The sequence below is a fragment of the Haemorhous mexicanus genome, chromosome W (genome assembly GCF_027477595.1).
Source record: "Haemorhous mexicanus isolate bHaeMex1 chromosome W, bHaeMex1.pri, whole genome shotgun sequence".
In the NCBI taxonomy this organism is placed as follows: Eukaryota; Metazoa; Chordata; class Aves; order Passeriformes; family Fringillidae; genus Haemorhous; species Haemorhous mexicanus.
Genome location: NC_082380.1, coordinates 2,740,603 through 2,764,035, shown reverse-complemented (window position 1 = coordinate 2,764,035; position 23,433 = coordinate 2,740,603). Strand labels below are relative to the sequence as shown.

The 23,433-nt window shown below is 45.5% G+C and overlaps 1 long non-coding RNA gene across 1 annotated transcript; it reads left to right on the top strand.

The window, feature by feature from the left end:
* Window positions 1-636: 636 nt before the first annotated feature.
* LOC132341492 (uncharacterized) lies at window positions 637-3,240 on the top strand. Its single transcript, XR_009490245.1, has 2 exons — window positions 637-1,468; window positions 2,921-3,240. It is a non-coding gene; the product is annotated as an uncharacterized LOC132341492 (long non-coding RNA).
* The last annotated feature ends 20,193 nt before the right edge of the window (window positions 3,241-23,433 follow it).

Genomic DNA, 23,433 nt, shown 5'->3' with positions numbered 1-23,433 from the left:
GGCCACTGTTTCCTTAAAGGTTGTAATGCAGAGTCAACATAGATTTGACATAAGCTAGGGCTATTGCGCATTCCCTGTGGCAATACAGTCCACTCAAACCTTTGATCAGGCCCTTCCCTATTAATGGCAGGTAGCGTAAATGCAAATTGCCTCATGTCCTGTGGGTGAAGTGCAATAGTGAAAAAACAATCCTTTAGGTCAATAATTAGTAGTGGCCAATCCTTTGGAATCATTGCAGGGTTAGGTAATCCTGGCTGTAACGCACCCATAGGTTCCTTTTGATCATTAACAGCCCACAAATTGTGGAGCAGTCTATACTTCCCAGATTTCTACTTTATCACAAAAATTGGAGTATTCCAGGGACTAGTAGATAGCCGCAGGTGTCCCTTCTCAAATTGTTCCGTTACCAATTGATGAGCATGTTGAAGACTTTCCTCTTTTAAAGGCCATTGCTTAACCCATACCGGGGTGTTAATTGTCCAGGTAATGGGAATCGGGAAAGTCCAAGCAATGGCTATTACCCCAAAGGGTGTTCATTAGTTAAGACCACTCCCAACTGAGCCAGGATGTCCCACCCCATGAGGCACTGCACGGTAGGCGGCAATTGCATTATTGAAAAAAAAACTGTTAGCTGTTTTCCATCTATGTGAACCCGGAGAGAAGGAGAACGACTCGCCAGGGTTAAACCTCCAACTCCGGTCACTGTAGTGGCTGCTGGTTGCAAGGGCCAGTGTTGAGGCCAACAACTAGGGCTGATAATGCTAGAGTCCGCTCCAGTGTCTAACAAGCCTGAGAATGACCTTTTCTGTCCTTGAAATTCCACTTCCACTCTTTTCCTGGGTCTCTCAGAAAGATTCAGAGTCAGCAAGGTGAGACCTCCAGTGGACCCAAAACTCTTTTCACCCCTCTCTTGTCCTTTTATTGTTTGTAATCCCTTAGTCATTTGCTCCAGTGGCACCAATTGAGCAATTCTCTGTCCTTTATTAATTTGGCGTGGTGGGAAAGGTGTATGCACCATAACCATAATTTCTCCTGTATAATCTGCATCAATGACACCAGGTAAAACAAATAATCCAAGCATAGACGCAGATGACCTCCCTAAGAGCAAAGCACCCACCGTTCGACCCTGTATAACAACAGGTCCCTGAATCCCCGTCGGGATTTTTTGTGGGTGTGGAGTCATCAGTGTAACCTCTACTGCCGCTGCCACGTCCAAGCTGAGGCTTCCTGTGGTGGCGGGTTGGAGACAGGGGAGGTTGGTAGTGCTGCAGCGACGCCTTGTGTCGGAGCGCGGCCACTGCAATTCGCGCTCCTGGAGGAGTTTCCCGACTTCCGCCGACAAGCGCCTGTATTGTGAGTATCCGAGCGGCATTTCTGACACCAGATCCCTGTTGCTTGGCATTCCCGACGCATGTGACCCATGCCTCCGCATCGGTAACATCTCATCCGATTTCCTGTCGGAGCCGGGGTAAGTGCAGCTGACGCTTGAAGGGGTGCAAGGGCAGCTAACACCTGATTCTGAGAAGCCTTTGCTTGTTCTTGTAACCCTAATCCCAGCTGATTGATAGCATCTACCAAACAGACTTGTGATCCTACCGGCATCTGTGCCATTCTTTCTAGTGCTTCTTCTATGGTCCAGTTTGCACCTAGTGTATTAATTACACTCCTTGTAGCTGAATTACAATTCTGAAGAGCACATTGTTTCAACAAAGACTCTCTCATATACTCGGGTACCCCTGCCTTCTCAATCGCAGCAGCAGCTTTATCTATAAATGAACCAAACGATTCCTCCCGGCCCTGCTTAATTCCCATATACACGGGTACTCCTCCAGGTTCCTTCACTCTATCTATTGCTAATCTAACCAACCTCATTGCCTCTCGGCACTTGTCCGGTCCAATCAGAGCCTGTGCTTCAGTGCGAAGAAATGCTCCTAAACCCATAAGCTCATCCACAGTCACCCCATGGAGAGGGTCTCCTGGCTGCCGCTGTATCGCTACACACTCATTAACAAGCGCCTGCCAATGTGCATTAAATAAAAGTTGTTGATGCTGAGTGAAAATCAACTTCACTATCCCTCTGCAATCAGCAGGCAAAAGTACCTGAGTATTCCAAACATAATCCAACATCTGTCTTGCTGGTTCACTAGTTACCCCAAACTGACTAACAGTAGATCGCAATTGTGATAGCAATTTCCAGTCGAGAGCAGTGATTGTTGCTAGTAATCCTCCACCAGCCTGTGCCTGGAAGGTCACCGGGCATGCTAGCTGGGTTGCCGCACTAACTGCACCGTCATCCCCTCTCTCCAAGCCATCTTTCACCAGCGCAGCCCAAGCCTCCCTTCGCTCCCTGGCAATGGCCTCCGCTAGGTCGCTTTCCACCCCAGGGATCGGCTCATTACTCTGCGGGAATTCAGCAGTGGGTGCCCTCAGCCGTGGCCCCTGCTCTTCGGGGGGTGCAGAAGGCTCACAAGCAACCTCAGGACCGGCTCTGGTAGAAGGCGATGGTGGAGGCGGCAGGACCACCTTTGTGAACACAGGGGGTAAAGGAGTGGTCTGATTCTGATCACTCCCATAACTCCTATTCTTGGTGTGAGTGGCAGATGCCTGCTCAGCTGCTTTCTTTTCTGCCTGATGCTGCAGAAGCTCATTGTGTACCACCCTCCAAAGCTTTCCCAACTTTCTAGCCGTCTTATCGTCCTCTAATGTAGCCTCCCATAATAAATCCCCGAATTTGCGCCACTCTGTCAACTCATGTACAGTATGAGGATTTGCAAAGACTCCCTTGGCATACCCATATGCTAAAAGCCCCGGTAACTCCTTTTGTAAATCTATCCCCTTAACCTGTCGCTTTTGTAAAAAAGCGGTAAATAAATCATATGCTGCTTGCCTTTCCATGCCTAATTCGTCAGCGCTGTTGCAGCCCCTCAAGGTCTCGGCAGCACGTATCGGCCAGGCTCGTCTGTACGGACACCCAGGGCACGGCGCGTCTTAACTCTTCTTTTTCGCGCTTTTTTGCTGTCCCGGCTGCTTCGGGACCCGACCCGGTCGTCGCTCGTCCGTGGTGTCTGGCAAGGATCACGTCGTAGGGGTCACCATTTGACGGAGTCGACGGGAGACAAGCACATCCGATGATGATCAACAAGTCTCAATTTATTGATTTAACATGCGTGCTCTTATAACAGTGATAATAAGGCTCATACATATTGCAAAACTAAAGCTCACTATTGGTTCGCTATAAAAGGTCAGCTCAACCTTTGCTATCAGATACTCAGGATGCCTATGTTTTCTCCCCTCATTAGCTAGTCTCTGCTTCTGCATCCCGTTATCGTGTAACTTCCTGCTCAAGGACACTCTGGCCCTGCCAAAGGCCCCCCACCAAAGGCCCATTGCTTTACCAGCTGTATTTTATCATGTCCCTTCTCTTCAAGCCACGTCTCCACAAAACTCTCCACAAAAAACAGTGCAAATAAGAAGGTCATCCCGCTCTCCAATCCACTTTTGAAGGGGTGGCAAGTAAGTGGAGGGGCACACAGAAAGTCAAAGACAGGATGGGAACCTAGCACAGGACCCTCTGGACAAAAGCCATTACTTATGAGTGTCTGGTATAGTGTATATCTAGCTTTGTCCTCCCAAGACATCTGCTGCCTGCTGTTTCCTGCCAGTTGGCCAGAGCAAGGCAGGAGGACAGCATAAAAACAATAATAGCCCCCACTGGATTAGTTGTTTGGGTTTTTCATTTCCAAATTCTCTGTCTTCTTTTGAAAGTCAAACAATAACCTGGTGGGCACGTTGCTGCTGCTTGAGCAATGAGTTCAGAAAAAGAAACCTGACGCAGCTGAAAAAGAAACATACTTCTCCATTCCCACCCCATGAATGTATTCTCAAGCATGCTGGGGGTTGGTCTTCTGGGGAATTTAAATCAGAGAAGCTTTTGCCACATCCCATCAAGGTGCATGTCTTCTTCGTGTTCCTTCCCACCCCACCTTGTCCTGCCCCTCAGGCTGTCAGTTTTTGGATGGTCTTGTTGTAGTACTGAGTGATGGTGGGCATCAGGGGGTTCCAGTTGTTGGCATGCAGCTCAATGACCTCCAGCAGCAGGGACCGTGTCAGCATGGACTCAGAGGGACACAGCATCTTGTCACGTGCTATCACCAGCAGCTCTGTCATCATCTTGGGCAGCTGCTCCTCCAATAGCCGTCTGCTGCTCTGCAGCTGTCAGGAGAAGAAGGAGTCACCCATGGCTTATTGAGCCTTGTGTGTCCCAAGCTGAGACATTCTATGATTCTATCGTTCTATAATATTCAGTCACTCCACTGGCTTTTACAAACGTGCTCCATCCCTCCAATTCTTCCCCACTTGGTGTGACAGAGCCACCAGGCAAGGTTAAAGGCATCGTGACTTGTGAAAACCAAAACCACATGGCAGCAAGCTCCAAGAGCATGAAGGGCAACATTTTGAAAAGGATCTGCGCTGGGCTGCTAGAGGAGCAAATGGTCCAGCTACTGCTGATATAAAAGGAAGATTGCTTTTGAAAAAAAAATAATCCCACCTAAAAATCATGCTATTGTCAAAACAAATTGCAGGCTGTGATGGGTTTTTCTTGCCTTCGACCTGGCCCTTCATTTACTTGCTGATTCACAGCTCACAGTAACACCCAGTCATTAATTGTAATAAGCAAAACCCTCCTGTATGCATAACAAATCCCGCCCTGACAAGATCTGCATTTATACCTGTCATGCTGCTTCACTGAGGAGAGCCAAGGGGTTTTTCTTAAACAATTACTCCTTGGAGAGCCTCCATGGAGAAACATAAGCCTTAGGTGGTTCCACAGAGAAGGTCCAAGCTGGGACTGGACAGCAGTGAGTCCACCATCATGGAAGATTAGTGGGTCTTGAATGCAGAGCTCCTTAAAGTCCTCACCTTAAAAATTCAAACCCTTCTCCTCAGTTGCTTGTCACTTTGCTGAATTTCAACCCTTTGGGCTATAATTTTAATCACTCTCTGCAAGGAAAGCATCCATCCTCACAGGCAAATCAATTCCCAAAAAAGATACTAATGAAACTCTTCTATATTTATACCAGCATTTCCCTGCAAATCTGCTGTTGAGCCAAACAAACCTGTCTGTGTGACCCATGGGGCAGTTATTTCTCCAATACAGGTGTTTTTGTGCTTAAAAAATAAGTGCAGGGTGAGATTCGAAGGAACCAGGATGATATAATTTTGTGATGGGACTCCAGCTACCAAACCTTTTGCATCCATGTACATGCATCACAAGTCCAGTGATAGAATCTCAAGGGCCATCTCTTATCTCACAGTAGTCTTTTATCTACTCCGCTCTCATTAGACCCCAACTGGAGTACTGCGTCCAGCTCTGAGGTCCTCAGGACAGGAAAGACATGGACTTGTTAAAGAAGGTCCAGAGGATGCCACAAAAGTGTTCAGAGGACTGGAGCACTTCTCCTAAGAGGACAGGCTGAGACAGTTGAGGTTGTTCAGCCTGGAGAAGAGAAGGAACCAGGGAGACCTTAGAGCACCTTCCATTATCTAAAGGGGATACAGGAGAGCTGGAGAGGGACTTTGGACAAGGGCATGTAGGGATAGGACAAGGGGCAATGGCTTCAAGCTGACAGAGGGCAGGTTTAGATTAGATATTGGGAAAAAATTATTTCCTGTGAAGGTGGTGAGGCACTGGCACAGGTTGCCCAGAGAAGCTGTGGATGAGCTATTCCTGGAAACAGGTTTAGGTTTTAAGGTCAGGTTGGACAGAACTCTGAGCAACCTGATCTATTTGAAGATGTCCCTGCCCATGGTACGGGGTTGGATTGGATGCTCTTTAAAGGTCCCTTCCAACCCAAACCATTTGGTGATTCCATAATGCAATGGGGCAACACAGCTGTTTGGGTTTGGAAACATCTAATAGCTGCTTGACATGTGTGTGGCCAAGGACAGAAGCAGCAGAGCAATGAGGACTGGGGCAGGTGGTGCAGGTGTTTCCCTACCTCCATGGAGCAACAAAGCACAGCATCTTCCTTCACATCCTGAGATTGTAACAACTGCAAAAGAAAAGAGAGAGGTGGTGAGAAATGTATTACCTCCTCTTCCTCTCTTACAACCTTCCTTTCATCTCTTCATCCAGCATGACTTTTGCCAGTTCCAGGAGGAAAGGACATAAAATCAGAAAAGGGAGGAGGAAAGATATAATCAACACAAAAAATTAAGATAAACAGTGACAAAATGCAGGGTAAAGGGTATCACCAGCCTATCCACTGCTGAGACCAAGCAAGCAGGACAGAATGTAGACTTTAGATTAACAGCTTTCAAAATCAAATTATTTATGTGTAGTGGGTTGATCTTGGCTGGGTGCCAGGTGCTCACTCAGTCGCTCTAGCACTCTCCCACTGGGACAGGGGAGAGAATAAGATGGAGAACAACCTGCAGGGTAAGAGAAGGCAGTTTTATTAGAGTAAAAGAAAGAAATAAGTGGAGATCTGTGCATGCAAGAGCTAAAGAGGAAAAAAGTCAGTCTCTACTTCGGCATGCATAACAGTTCCTCCAGAAGGCAAACACTGAAAACTCATGAATGCTCCCCCTTCCTCCTCTCTCCCCTAGCTTATATATCTGAGTTGACATCATATGGTTTGGAATATCCCTTTGGCTAATTTGGGTCAGCTGGCCTGGTTGTGTCCCCTCCCAGAATCTTGCCCACTCCCATCACCTTTGATGGGAGAAGGAATGTCAGAGGGACAGCGTTGCTCAGCAGTGTAGCCTCTCTCTGCAGGCACAGGAGGTGGATGGGTGCCTGGCTAGGGTGCTCCCGGATCTGGCCGAAGCTAGCCACATGATGTGCCACTCCCGGATCCCCTCCAGAACCTGGGCAGTGGTTACCATCTGCGGTGTGGGTGGTGCAGGCGGGATCGTGGCTGTGAGGTCCCAAGGTAAAGGAAGGAGGAGTGGACACCCGTATAGATACCAAGGATCTTTAATCTTCCCCGACGGGGCTAGGGATGGGTGACAAGGAGGAGGTCTCGGGGGGGGCGCTCATAAAGGGAGTGGGTGTGATGGGAGGAGAAACAAAGCTAACCAATAAACGAGGACCCAGGGAGGAGCGTGGGTTACAGCTAAGCCACTGAGGATCACAAAGGGGAGGGGAGAAACCCCAGGGGCAAATCATACATCGAATAAGGGATGATTGACACAGAGAATTCTCGAGATAAGGGGGGTGGTTACCGTTACAGACAGGGGAGGGGGAGCAGCTCCAAAAGGGAGGAAATAGGAGGGAGAAACCATTGTGAGGGAAGTACATGGGGGGAACCGAGGACCAAACCATTATTGAATTACAAAAGGAATAACCGATTCTAAAACACACAATGCCACACAGCAGTAGCCAAAACACTGGATATCAACACTCGTCCAGCTACCAGTGCAAAGCACAGCGCTGTGAACTTTACCTCCGTCAGACCCAATACATTAGGTTACATTGCTTTTTTAATTCCACAACAGGCAATGAGAAAACACACTAGTTTCACATACACAGTGACTAAATGCAGCCATCAGACAACAACATTTGTTGTTTGGAAGGGAAGCGCTCTGCCCCAGAGGCAGCCCCTCCTCACTGAACCTTTCCATCCCTGTGGGGCGACTTATAACAGCCACAAAATTACCTGATGGCAAAGCGTTACATCCAATACACTGTAACATGGCTCCCTCTAGACAGATTCTATAGTGGTGTAGGTGCAATGAGTGCCAACAAAACTATGGTGTCTTAAGTGTAGTGACTCCAATCAATCCTACTCTGCTGTCCATTAACTTTGCGTTATAAACATGAGCTTGTAAGCATGAGCAACTTTCAATAGAGACCCAAAATGTTGTTGGGCATGGCATGGGATGGCAAAGAAAGATGCTCACCTAGTGGTTAGGACTCAGGGTTGTTGTAGTTACAGGAAAAAGGGTGCCAATATGGGTGCAACCAAACTGTATTCTAGGGACATCTACATAATTTCTGATAAGATGTTAATGATTGGCTGTTCACAGTATCTGCCCAGGGCACACCAAATCCCTCAGGCTACAATCTGGATGAGGCAAACCCTGCCAGATGGGGTAGTGTTTCTTTATCTTCACAAATGACCCAGCAGTGATAACTCCATCCAGGGGAGCACCAACACAGTTACACCCATCCTGAAGGCACCATCTCTGCTAATGGGCCATAATGGCTCAGCAGCCAGCTGCAATGCCCACCAAAGACTCCCCAAAATATCCTATAACTCACAGGATTACATAATTCCATTGCAAAACTCCCTGTCCTGGGGGAGGTACTGAGCATTCCTGCCTGGACTTGAGAGTATATAGTCTGGAGGTTTGGGGACTGGACACCACAGCCACTGGACAGCTCCAGAGGACCTGAACTTCCACAGGAGGACCAGACCTTCCACAGGACCACTGCATTTGGCAATACTGCGAACATCACTTCAACAGCACTGCAACCACCACTTAATCACACTGCAATCACCACCCTGACCAACAGGGTGTCAGGTTGTACTCTGACTTTGTGGTTTTAAGCCAGTTTTTCTGTATCATTGCATTTATTGTAATCATTCTATAAATTGTAACACTGACCTGAAATCTCTCTCAAGGTATTTGTGTGGGGTTCATTTCTCACACTGGATTACTTGCAAACCAGCACAAGGGTGTACAGTGAGGGTCAATGCCTCTTCCTGACAATGGGAAAGTATAGGAGCCAAGCATCTCACCCCATGAACCTTGAAACCATTAGCAAGGACCCTGAAAAAGGGATCAGAAATACCTATTTTCCACTGTTTTTACCTTTATGACTTTGTTACACACACAAAGATGCTTTTTCAGGTATTTTGCTAAAAACACAATTGTTCTAGTAGATAAAATACTGACACAGGAATTGAGAGGCACGGACCATGCTATGCAAGCAAAGCCATTTTATTACAGTAGATCACCAAAATTTATAGGTCATTATGTTTCATACAAAACTTTCCATCCAGACCCCTTTGCCCCTGTACCGCAGCATCGCAATCTTCTTGGTTATCATTATTGCGCCAGTAACGTCCTTGTTACATTCTTTCTCCAGCAATGTCCTTTTTACATCTTCCCTCGTGAGAGCGGTCAGCATCAGAGTGGTCAGAGTGACCAGACATGATGTCTTCACTTCTGTACTTGCCTTGAGTTTATCTCTCCCACGGCTTCCACTGTATCAGGGCCAAAAGGTTGGTGGCACTACCCAGCTTGGCTTCTATAGCTGTCTGATCTTCCACATCTCCCTGTTTTTTGCTTTTTATGCAAAGGGTTTGTGTACTTTGATGTTAAAACAGTTTGCACTTGTAAGGCCATTATCTTATTAGGACTATTACAGGTCATTTGCTAGATACAGGATAAGATACATGGAATACAGATCACAATCAATAAAGACATATCTAATGAAATTATGTCACTGATAAAGAGACTCACAGTATAGGAGAACAAAAGGATAATGTCCAAGGCCTCCCAGGAAGTGGGAATAAATGACTACTGTTCTAAAGTTCTGTCTTAGGGTGGGGGTATGTATTCTATTGCCATCTGTTAGAGGTGGGGCAGTTATCTTCTGTTAATTGAGCAGTTTTTCTTTATCTCTTCGACAACCAATCCTCCCTCTGGGGAGATATCTTCTTTTAATGGGCCATTGAGTCTCACTGAATGACTGATAAAATTACATCATCCCCTTGTGATATGCTCTGCCCAGAGGGAGGAGCCAAGCATTCCTACCTGGATATAATCTGAAATTTGGAACACCACAGTCAGCCTTTTCCACTGGATTCCCAGAGGAGCAGCTTTCTTTTCTACTGGATTCCCAGAGGAAGACCAGGCCCATCTACACCACCACCAGACCTTCAGAGGAAAACTCCATCCTTCTACAGGATCACTGCTTCAACAGAACCCCATCTGTCACTCCAGAAGTACTGCAGCCAACATTTAATGGGACTGCTACCAACACCCTGACCAACAGGGTGTCAGGTTGTATTCTGACTCTGTCAATGGTTTTTCTTTTTGTACTATTGCATTTGTATTTCTTTTTAATTTTCCTAGTAAAGAACTGTTATTCCTATTCCCATATCTTTGCCTGAGAGCCCCTTAATTTCAAGATTATAATAATTCAAAGAGAGGGAGTTTACATTTTCCATTTCAGGGGAGGCTCCTGCCTTCCTTAGCAGACACCTGTCTTTTCAAACCAAGACAAGTTCATATGGTTGGAGCTCAGGAGCCATGCTGTTTAGGCAGGAGGAAGTCCATTAGATGGAAATGTTGACTGTGACATTACTGAATGGTTTTCTGGAAGCATGGAACAGGGAATAACTGAAAAAGGTCAATAGGAACACAATACCATGATGGTGAATGCAGTAGGACACAAGGCCTCTGTTGGCAGGCTGCCTACAGAAGGCTCCAGACACTGCCATGTCCTGGCAGTCCTACCCCTGCTCCTGCCTTGGTCACAAGGGTTGGCTGGTAATTAGGTAATTTTTCTTCTCTCTGGGCCTCATTTTCTTGGAGACGATCAATGTTTGTCCAGACGAGCAGATAACTACTTTGAACCTTTTGGTGATAAAACACATGCATACCTTCTCCCTAGGTTAGTAAATCAGCTATGCCTTGCTAGTGTACATTCAGTTAGGGATCTGTACGTAGGAACTTTTAGAAATTGGTTCTGCATATGCAAATCTTCAAAATGATATCGCTCTGCCAGGGATCAAATTTGATGATTTGCTTTCAAAATTTTTAGCGTAAATATTGCATTATCTAAACATTCTTAAGTAGTCATATTCCCCCTCTTTGTGTTTTCAACAACGTGTGTCTCGTTATGAACATGAAGGCAACATAAAAGCAAAACAATACAATACAATAAACTTACACTAAGCAGAAATAAGTCAGGTAATACCCGTAATTAGTAGTACACAAGAGATAGGATGGAGATTTAAAACAATACATCATAAATTCCCTAAATACTGTACCATCACCCAGAGTCGGAAGCAGCTGGCAAGCCTCGTTTCACAGTGAGGACCTGGAGAGCCATTCCCGGGTAAGGTCTCCAAGGTCTCTTCAAAAGGGGGTCCAGCTGTTATAAGTCCAAATTGGCAAGTCAAAGTGACCTGAGTACAGTTTTGGTGCAGAAAACCCCTGAGTTTGTTGGCATACTTCCCGACCAGGTAGGGCCAGAGCTTGGCCAGAGCCCAGGCCTTAACTGGAAGAGTCTCCCTAACATATTCTACAAACAAGCCTCTCAGTAATACAGTTAGGAAAGTTTCTTAAAATGATACATGTTATCTATTCAGGGTGACCCCAATGTAGGGAATAATGTGCTCTGACTCCATGATTCAGAAGGCTGAGCAATTGCTTTATTAAGCTAGGGTATATTACACTAATACTATATTAAAAAGATACTGTACTAAAGAGATACTAAAGAAAAACCCGTGACTGTCTCCAGATAGTCATGACACAGCTTTGACCCAATTGACCACTCAATCCAAACAACCATCACCAGAATCCAATTAACAAATCACTTTCAGTAAACAATTTCCATAACACATTCCACACATGCCAAAGAGATAAGAATTGTTTTCTCTTTTCTGAGCTTCTCACTGCCTTCCCCAGAAAAAATCCTGGGAGAGAGAATTATGTCTCTCTCTGTTCAGAGAATGTGAATACCACAACATGTCTTGCAGATAGCTACACAAAGATATGTTAAAGTTTGTAAAGCAGCCAGCTTTGTTATCTATCCTTAGCTAAATAGTCAGTGGTTGTCACTGTTGAGTAAGAAATGACCCACATTCACCAGAAGGCTGATTGGTATAACGTGCCGTTTAATTTGGACTGCTTCCTTTATATACACTGTTCTGATCCAGGTGCACTTGATTGGTCATTTAGTTAATACATTTCCCCTGATTGGCTAATTAACAAGATGCCCTTTTTATAAACAATCTTTGAGAAAAACAAGAAAACAGAGAGTAGGAAAAAACAACACCTGCAGGTTGTTTATAGTAATAAGCTATCATGGTTTATTTTCAGCTCCCTAAAGTCTCTCGGGCTAATTTTGGGAAAACTTATCTAGTTTTCTCACTCTCTGACCAGGCTGTCACATCCACAAATGGTACCATGAACAAAATGCAAATAACTAAAGTAATGCATATGTGTAACTTTAAATAATATCTTATAGATAATGCTTGTCATAAAAAGTCAGTGAATTCACATTATGAGACTACATCAGCAGTAACTGTGTGTGGTGGTTTTGCATGGGAGGCACTCACGGAAGTGGTGCAAAGAGAAAGCTGATACACCTCTGTGAATACCCATGTAAAAACCGAAAAATCCTGGGAAATTTCTTTTCCGGTCGGCAAAGAGGTAACAGGCTGGGCCAGGCAGCCCCTGCCGTGGGGCACCAGCTGGGGCCCTCGCCATCAGGTGCCAGGCAGGGGGGAGGGGAGGCCGCAGGGCTGAGGCCAGGCAGGGTGGAGGCCGGGCAGGGCTGTGGCTGCAATTGCTAACACCTTGCTGCTACTAAACCCTTCCCCACCACCAGTCCGGGGCCGAGCTGGGTCTGCTGGGCCCCAGGAGCAGCCCTGGGCTAGGGCTGGCTTGGCCAAGATTCTACCACTGTTGCAATTCACCTGCAACCATCGGGCAGGGGTAAGAAGCCATCAGCCCCAGCGTGCTGGCTGCTGAGATCCTAGCCACTCCTTGTTACATTCTTTTGCCAGCAATGTCCTTGTTGCATCTTCCCTCGTGAGAGCGGTCAGTGTCAGAGCGGTCAGAGTGACTAGACATGATGTCTTCACTTCTGTTCTTGCCTTGAGTTTATTTCTACCACAGCTTCCACTGTATCAGGGCCAAAAGGTCAGTGGCACTATACAGCTCAGCTTCTATAGCTGTCTGATCTTCCACATACTGAGATTCTTAATCAGCCAACAAAGTGAGAGGGAGAGTTATGAAAAACACTGTACCATGAGGTAGCTGATAAAATTACAAGTGGTGGCAACACTTGAAGCTACATGTTATAAATGTATATTATATTGTTGGCTTTTCATAAATATTAAGATGAATGCTATATGTAAAATGTTAAAATAACTTTGCTTTATTTATGCTATTAACAAAAACTTAGACATAGTAATAGTGGTAGCTGATATAGTTATAAGTGAACTGTCTGGTCGGGACGACATACAGTGAATATGTAATGTGGACCCTGCTATTGATATGCCAACTATCAGCATTTGCCATCTGAAGAAAGTATGGACCAAGGCCCAAACTGGAAGTGATAAAGAGAAGGAGCCAAAACCACAGCCAAGAAACATGCATGCTCTAAAAAGGTGGACCCAAGGAGGGGCCATGTAAAATAGTTCCTGGAATATGTGAACTAGTTTATGGAAAAAATAGGATATGCATAAGGGTCTATGAATATGCAACGGACTGATGTAATGGAAAAGATATTTAAGGGGTATCCCCGAAGGTGAAGGTGTGCTCTTGGCTGAGTGCCAAGATGCACCCGACTGTAATCTTTGCTTTACTGTCCTTGTCTCCTATTGTCCTTTATTACAACTTTTTAAATTTTCACAGGAGAGTGAACGTGTTTTTCATATACAGCCACTTCCATCTCATCAGCTTGGGGTGAACAAGATGAATGCATGCATTAAACACTGAGAAAAAGGAGAAAACTTGGGAAAACTGGCTTCTTTAGTATCTGAAACTCATTAGGGAAAGGTAAACTTTGGAAAAGTGTTTAGCGTGATTAAAGCTCCCCATATAAAATTTTCTCAGCATAACTAAGCATGGTCCAAAGTCAAATCCTTTAGTTAAAATCACAGTTCAAATTCTCAACCTTATGTCTCATTCCCACTCTTATTTTTTCACGTTTCCTTTCCTTTACAAATAAATGCCTATTTTTTTCCCAGCTCCCCAACAACTGGAAAGTAGCTAGGGAAAAAAGAGCTAATTGTGTTGCTGCTGTTGTTTGTTTGTCTTGTTATACATATATATACATATTTATATACACTTAAAGAGCTGTTATTCCTTTTCCTATATCTTTGCCTGAAAGCTCTGTAATTTCTAAGTTATAATAATTCAGAGGGAAGGGGGTCACATTTTCTATTCCAAGGGAGGTTCTCACCTTCCTTGGCAGACACCTGTCCTTTAAACCAGGACAGATCTTGGTGCCCAATGTGGGGCCTGAGGGCATTGAGAGGAACAGGTGAAAAAAGAATAACAGTTACTGGGTAACCTAATTTTTGTATGCTGAATATAAAAGCCTTATTTGGCAGCACCATGTGGTCTGGCCTACCCTGGTTCAGTTGGCGCATGATTGTGGCTATATTTTTCCCATTTGCAGCTCCTTATCTAAATACGGGCCCTATGACAAAAGCAACTGTGGCTGTTATCCAGTTGGCACTATGTGTGGCTGCATTTCTCTTCACAGAGAAAAGCAAGGCACAATTTCCCAAGGATATTTCCTGGGAATCGCAGCGAGGAACCTCAGAGAAAGAAAAACCAATTCTTATCTCATTTGCTGCTCCTGTTTTTTTGCACATGTGGAATGTGTTGGAAGATTATTTACCTGAAGGAATTTTGTAATTGGATTCTGCTGAGGATTGTTTTGTTTCCTTGGCCAATCGCAAAAAGCTGTGTCCTGACTCTCGGGCAGAGAGTCACGAGTTTTCTTTAGTATTCTTTAGTAGTTAGAAGTAAGTATGATATAGTATAGGATAGCATCTCTCTTTAACAGAGTTGTAATGTAATATAGTATAGTTTTAATAAAGCGAGTGTTCAGCATTCTGAAGCCTTGGAGTCAGATGCCAATCATTCCCAGATGTTGGGGTTGTCGAGCAATTACTATAACTATGGGTCATTAAGGTGAGGAATTAATGGATTTTTAACTTCCTCTGGAAGGCGGGCACATGGATTCAGAGCATCATACACTAACTGTATGTTTTTGGGGTTACTTTAATAATGGTACTTACTGTGAGGAAATTACACTGGGGGAAATTTTCTCCCAACCCTTCAGCCCCACCAGTTTTCAAAGGGTTCAACTCTTCTCTAAATGTTAATGATATCATACAGTGGTTGGTGTTGCTGATAGGCCTGTTCTATTTAGCATTCAGAGATAAGGGAAGATTGACTTGGATAACCAGCCTGATATCTACCCCAGAGAATGGGGATGCTGCCCCAGAACCTGACATGGCGCCAGAAACTAGGGAGGCTGCCACAGAGCCTAACACTGCCCCAGGGACTAAAGATGCTGCCCCACTGCCTGATTCTGCCCCACAGCCTACCTCAGAAATGAACCACCCAGATTAGGTGGGAGTTCTGGTGAAGGAGATATGTGAGATGGGCCAGATGCTGAAGGAGTACATTTCCCCAGTTGGTGAGAAACCCTTCCCTTGCCTCGAAGAGGGAGAGCCTAATGGAGCAGCAGTGGAACCCACAAACGTTACAGCCGTCCAGGTTCCAGCTGAACCGCAAGGGCAGTCACAGCCAGCAGCAGTCACCCCTGTGGAAACGAGGAAGTCTAAGATGAAATCGGAGCACCCTGATAAGGATAAGAAAGGAGGGCCCCCACAACCTGCAGGGGAACCAGAGGTTGTGATTATCACTGAACCCCTGACATAATAAAGTCTCCGTAATCTGCAGAAAGACATTGTACGACAGGGACGTGAGGTTCATACAATCTGGTTACTTTGGGTCTGGGACCTTATGGGTACAGGCGTGCAACTGGATGGTGGTGAGGCAAGAAATTTGGCACCCTTGACCCAGGACTCAGGTGTGAATCAGGTATTCGTAAGGGAACCAGGGTCACTTTCCCTCCGGGAGCGGCTTTTAATGAGTGTCAGAGAGAGGTTTGTCCACAGAGAGAGAATGCAGGAGCACCATCATAGAATACGTTGGAAGACCCTTGAGGAAGGGATCCAACAGCTGAGAGAAGTGGCGGTATTGGATGTACTTTTTGGGAGGGATGGACAGCATGATAATGACCCCGACAAGGTCAGGTCCACAGGGCAAATGGTGTGGAGTCTGGCAAATCTAGGGCCATCTCAATACACCACCTTCATTGCAACAATTAATGCCGATACCAACCGAGAGACAGTGGGTTCTGTTGCCAACAAGCTTAGAAATTACAAGAGTATGATCAATGGCCCAATGCAGGCTCATGTCTCTGCTGTAATTAAGAGCCTCCAAGAGGAGATGAGGGAGATAAGGGAGGAGGTGAGGAGGAACAGTTCCCATATGGCACCAGTGCAAGGCACAGGCCCCAAAGTCAGAGCCAGGAAGGGGCACGGGAAAACTGGGTCTTTTGGACAATGTGGATCCAATGGCCTGGCACACCAGACCCACAAAAATATGAAGCATTACTTGATACTGGTGCACAGTGTACCCTAATGCCATCGGGACGTGGGGGCGGATGTAGGAAAGACATTCTGTGCTGTTCTTGTGAGCCAGCAAAGGCTTCCTGATGATAAGGAAAGCCCCGTATCTCTCCTGAGGAAGACACCAAGGTTGTCACCATGGCAACGTGATGAAGGAGAGAAAGTTAAAAGATACAGACTCTAGCTGGCTCACAGAATGACATGGCTCCTTGATCACCTACTGAGAACTTTGTTTCTTTCTTATAACCAATGGGCAGTGAATGTGTATATTGAGTGAATGTAAATATCTTGAAAAAATATAAAAGCAACGTGTTGCTATAATAAATCTCTCTTGCAACCTTCTGATGGAGTTGTGGTACTTTGTGTTGTGCTCTATAACAACAGGTGGAACCTGTTTTCATTGCCGGGGTGACAGGGGGATCACAGCAATTGACTCTGTTGGAAGCCGAGGTGAGCCTGACTGGGAAGGAGTGGCAGAAACATCCTATTGTGACCGGCCCAGAGACCCTGTGTATTCTAGGCATAGATTTCCTCCGGAATGGCTATTACAAAGACCCAAAGGGACACAGATGGACTTTTGGAATAGTTGCTGCAGAGGCAGAGAACATTAAGAAATTGAACACCTTGCCTGGACTATCAGAAAACCCATCTGCAGTAGGACTCCTGAGGGTGGAAAAGCAATGAGCACCAATTGCCACATCAAAGGTTCAGCACTGGCAGTATTGGATCGTGATCCCCATCCACAAAATGATCCGTGAGCTGGAGAGCCAAGGGGTGGTCAGTAAGGCCCACTCACTCTTCAACAGCCCCATTTGGCCTGTGCGCAAATCTGACAGAGAATGGAGATTGACTGTGGACTATTGTGGCTTGAATGAAGTGACCACCACTGAGCACTGCCATGCTGGACATGCTGGAATTCCAGTATGAGCTGGAGTGCAAAGGCAGCAAAGTGGTATGCCACTATTGACATTGCCAACACATTTTTCTCCTTTCCTCTGGCAACAGAATGCAGGCCTCAGTTTGCTTTCACTGGGAGGGGCATGCAATACACTTGGAACCGACTGCCCCAGGGGTAGAAGCACAGTCTCACTATCTGCCATGGACTGATCCAGGCTGCACTGGAAAAGGGTGAAGCTCCAGAACATCTGCAGTATATCAATGACATCACTGTGTGGAGGAACACGGCAATGGAAATATTTGAGAAAGGAGAGAGGATCATCCAGATTCTACTGGAAGCCAGCTTTGCCATCAAGAAGAGCAAAGTCAAGGGACCTGTCTGAGAGATCCAGTTCCTGGGAGTAAAGTGGCAAGATGGACGGTGTCAGATTCCCACTGAGGTCATCAACAAGATCCCTGCGATGTCTCCACCAACCAGAAAGAAGGAAACACAGGCTTTCCTAAGTGCTATAGGTTTTTGGAGAATGCGCACATTCCCAAGTACAGCCAGATTGTGAGCCCTCTCTACCTGGTTACCCACAAGAAGAACGATTTCCACTGGGGTCCTGAACAGTAACAAGCCTTTGCCCAGATCAAGTAGGAGATCGCTTATGTGGTAGCCCTTGGCCCAGTCAGGATGAGACCAGAGGTGAAGAATGTGCTCTTCTCTGCAGCCAGGAACAATGGCTTGTCCTGGAGCCTTTGGCAGAAGGTGCCTGGGGAGACTTGAGGCTGACCACTGGGATTCTGGAGCTGAAGTTAAAGAAGATCAGAAGCCAACTACACTCCCACAGAGAAGGAAATCTTGGCCGCCTATGCAGGAGTTCAAGCTGCCTCTGAGGTGATTGGCATGGAAGCACAACTTCTCCTGGCACCCCGACTACCAGTTCTGGGGTGGATGTTTAAAGTAAAGATTTCCTCGACCCACCACACCACTGATGCCACATGGAGCAAATAGAGAGAACATGATATTGAATGGATGTATCATATCCCTTATCATGCACCAGCAGCCGGGAAAGTTGAATGGTGCATCGGACTGCTTAAGACTCGCCTGAAGGCACTTGGCAGGGGAACTTCTAGAAATTGGGAAATGAACTTAGCAAAAGCCACCTGGATGGTCAATACCGGACGGTCCATCAATCTAGCTGGTCCTGCGAGTCCTTGCACACAGTGGATGGAGATAAAGTCCTTGTGGTATACACGAAAGGTACTTTAGGAAAGACTGTTTGGATTAGTCCCACCTCAGGCAAAGACAAACCCATCTGTGGGATTGTTTTTGCTCAAGGACCTGGTTACACTTGGTGGGTAATGCAGAAAGATGGTGAAGCCCATTGTGTACCACAGGGAAACCTAGTCCTAAGTGAGAACCATGTGTAAGGTTTCATTTTGTGGAGTTTATTGATTTTGGGTATGATGCAGATGGTAATAGAATAAGGGGTGCATAAAATCTTGGGTTGGAAATGCAAGATATGGCTGGGGTGTGTATTCTATTGCCATCTGTTAGAGGTGGGGCAGTTATCTTCTGTTAATTGGGCCACCTGTTAAAACCAGGTGGGGCAGTTTTTCTTTATCTCTTCGACAACCAATCCTCCCTCTGGGGAGATATCTTCTTTTAATGGGTCATTGAGTCTCACTGAATGACTGATAAAATTACATCATCCCCTTGTGATATGCTCTGCCCAGAGGGAGGAGCCAAGCATTCCTACCTGGATATAATCTGAAATTTGGAACACCACAGTCAGCCTTTTCCACTGGATTCCCAGAGGAGCAGCTTTCTTTTCTACTGGATTCCCAGAGGAAGACCAGGCCCATCTACACCACCACCAGACCTTCAGAGGAAAACTCCATCCTTCTACAGGATCACTGCTTCAACAGAACCCCATCTGTCACTCCAGAAGTACTGCAGCCAACATTTAATGGGACTGCTACCAACACCCTGACCAACAGGGTGTCAGGTTGTATTCTGACTCTGTCAGTGTTGTTTTGTATTACTGCATTTTTGTTTTATTTTTATTTTTCCCTAATAAAGAACTGTTATTCCTATTCCCATATCTTTGCCTGAGAGCCCCTTAATTTAGAAAATATAATAATTCAAAGAGAGGGAGTTTACATTTTCCATTTCAGGGGAGGCTCCTGCCTTCCTTAGCAGACACCTGTCTTTTCAAACCAAGACAGCTTCTCCCCCTGATTCACTTTTGTTTTTACTTTCTGGGGTCTGAGGCAAATGGTGTGACCTTGGTTCCCAGGCCCAGGTGGTTTGTTTAGTCTGACCAAAATGTGAAGAAAGCTAACTAGCATTCTATACAGAGTTCAGTTATACACTAATGCAGTATAGAATCTAAAAAATATAAAAGCTAAAAACTTAAGGCATCACCCACATGCAGAGAGATGGCTACAAATAAAATATATACTCACCTTTTTAATTTTTGCTATTCTTTAGTAAAGAATGTAACGTGGAACTCAAAGCAATAAAGTGGAGTTTGTATTATCAGCGATGATGAGACAGACAGGGAGACTGAAAGATGGTCAGAATCTAAATTTATTGCAGACTACCTATGCTTATATACTATTTTAGGAAGGCTAGTAATGTTTTACTACAATGATTGGGTTAGTCATCATATAAACAAACTTATTCATTTTACAATATCTCTTGCTTGAAGAAGTCTTGATGTAATTTTCTTTTCCAGTAAGTCAGTCTGATTTAATTTTCTTGCAATCTTCAAAGCTGTTTGTTCTTGCCAAGGCATCCTGATTATCAAATCTCTTATGCTAACCAGATCCAAAGTCCATCATCTGTCTTGTGTATTCCAATGTAGGATTGATAAAGAAGGACCTGTGGTGGCCCGACTCCAGTCCTTCCTCTGTTGTGGTGTCCTTGATGATCCTGCTCTCTGCCAGGAAAACATGGTCAGAGAAAGTCTGTAACTTCACTTGGGCTTTTTTTGCCCTAGCTTCCCACTCACAAGGTTAGGACACACTTCTCTAGCCCAAAAGGCAGTTATGGGGAGGAATATGTCGCTGTCAAGTGCTCAGATATTTGCCTACTGAAGCACAGTCTTATCTACTTATGATGAAACAGAGACCATATCCTACCCCCAGACTTGAGCAGGCACCCTTCACTGTCATGCTGCCCTCCAGGACCTCATCTGACGTGACTAGGCTGAACAAGGAGAATGCGTATGCTCCGTCTTGTCCATCAGGGCACCATGTGCTCCACCTTGTCCATCAAGACATCATGTGCTCCACCTCATCCATCCAAGCACTATGTGCTCCACTACTCCACTGAGGCACCAAGAGATACCAGTTGCAAGGGCCACAGTTCAACCTTTGCCTTGATATTTGGGTTGGGGAGGCCCACAGCCTGACCACCAAGCCCTGGCACAGGCAGCAGAGTAGGGCTCAGCAGGCAAAACTGTTGGTATTCTGGGAATCATAGTCCAAGTCCATGCCTGTGGTAAGCTGACCATGACTGGATGCCAGACATTCACCAAAGCCACTCTCATGCCACAAATTGACAGGGGAGAGAAAATGTAATGAAAAGCTCATGAACTGAGATAAGGACAGGGAGAGATCACTCACCAAATACTGTCACAGGCAAAACAGACTCAGCTTGGGGATATTAACTGAATTTATTGCCAATCAAAATCAGAGCAGGATCATGAAAAGTAAAACAAATCTTAAAAACACCTTCCTTCCACCCCTCCCTCCTTCCCAGGCTCTGCCTCCTACCCCAATGGTGCAGGGAGATGGAATGGGGGTTATGGTCAGTTCATCACCTGTGGTTTCTCCTGCTGCTCAGGGAGAGGAGTCTTTCCTCATCTCCTGTGTGGGGTCCCTCTCACAGGAGGCAGTCTTCCACAAACTTCTCCAGTGTGAGTTCTTCCCATGGGCTACAGTTCTTCACTAATTGCTCCAGCATGGGTCCCTTTCCATGGGGTGCAGTTCTTCAAGAACAGGCTGCTCCAGAGTGGGTCCCCCACAGGGTCCCAAGTCCTACCAGAAAACTTGGTCTAGCATGGGGTCCTCTCTCCATGGATCTGCAGGTCCCTGCTGTCACCGACATGTTCTATGAAAAATCCTTTCCTTGGGATTTTTCCCTCCTGAGAAGCTAAGAGGCCTCAAGAACAAAATGCAAACAATTCTTATCTGCTGCTGTGGAATGCAACAGGTGGATCTGTGATTGGTCTCATCTGGTTGTTTCTAATTAATAGCCAATCACAGTCCACATGTCCAGACTGTCTCGGTCAGAGACAAACCTTTGTTATTCACTCCTTTTCTATTCTTAGCTAAGCCTTCTGATGAAATCCTTTCTTCTATTCTTTTAGTATAGTTTTAATATATTATATATCATAAAATAATAAACCAAGCCTTCTGATACATGGAGTCAACTTTCTCGTCTCTTCCCTCATCCTAAGACCCCTGTGAACAATGTATCAGTCCCTGCCAAGAGCCTGCTCCAGCATGGGCCTCCCACAAGGTCATAGCCTTCTTTTGGGCATTCACGTGCTCTAGTATGTGTCTCCTCCATGGGCTGAAGATGGATCTCTGCATCCCCATGCTCTTCCATGGGCTACAGGAGAACAGCTGCTTCACCATGGTCTTCATCACAGGCTGCAGAGAAATCTCAGCTCTGGTGCCTGGAACACTTCCTCTCCCTCCATCTCCACTGACCTTGGTGTCTACAGAGTTGCTCCTCTCACGTTTTCACCCCACTCTTCTCTACCCAAAGTTACATTTGCGCAATAACTTTTTTTCTGTCTCAAATATTCTATCACAGAGGTGCTACCATCATCTCTGATTGGCTCATAGCAGGTCTGTCTTGGAGCTGGCTGGCATTGGCTCTGTTGAACATTAGTGAAGCTTCTAGAAGCTTCTCACAGAAACCGCCCCTGTAGCCTTGCCCCTCCCCAGCTACCAAAATCTGGCCATGTAAACCCAATACAATACTTAGTTGCACAGCCCTGAAGTACTAGCACTTTTATGACCACAAACCTGAACTCAACCAATTGCATTCATCATGTGCAATCTAATTCATATTTACTTAAAATATTTTGATGCAAACACACTATACCCATGCCACTGAAGCCACTGAAACTGTGAATCAACATGTGCTGGTTGTCAGTTTCCCCTGTACAGAAGCAGAAGAAATGTACACAAAAGTCACCCTTTAAAAAAGCTTCAGCAAAGACAGTCAAGGAGGATGAGGACAGCAAAGAGGATGATGAAGCAGAACCATCACAAGGGTGATTTTCAGGGCCATCATCATGGCCATCACAGGAACTGGAAGAGGATACAGAAGAGACAACCACCACTCGATCCCTATCCCTGAGTGAGCTGCAGGAAGTAGAAAAAGATTTCAGCCGTCATCCATGTGAGCATATTACCGCCTGGCCGCTCTGGTGCTGGGACAACAGAGTCAACAGTATGAAATTAGAGGGTAAGGAAGCCAAGCAGCTGGGATCACCTCCTAAGGAACCAGACTTTGACAAATCAATGGGAAAAAAGACACAAGTCTTTAGTCTCTGGAAGTGACTCTTATCAAGTGTGAGGGCAAGGTATCCCTATAGAAATGATATTCCATGTCACTCAGGCAAATGGACTGCAATAGAGAAAGATATTCAATACCTGAGGGAATTTGCCATAAAAGAAATCTATTTTGACTCGGACAATGCACAGCTCCCCATGGATCCAGATGATGTCTTATGTCAGTGACCCATGTGGCAGAAATTTATGGAGTGCACCAACAGTGCATGAAACCCCTTGACAATATTACTCTGGAAACATGATACACCACTGTCACTGTCATATTTTATGAAAAATCCCTTCGCCAGGATTTCTTCTCCTGGGAAGCTGAGAAGCCTCAGAGAAAAATTAAAACTATAATTATCTGATTGCTTCTCCTGTGTTTTGCTGCTTTGGAATGTGGTTGGAGATTGTTTATCCAACATGTGAATTGTTTTTACTTAATGACCAATCTCGGTCCAGCTGTGTCAAGGCTCTGGAGAGTCACGGGTTTTTCATTAGTATCTTGTTAAGCCTTCTGTAAGTATCCTTTCTCTATTCTTTAGTTCAGCATAATATAACATAACAT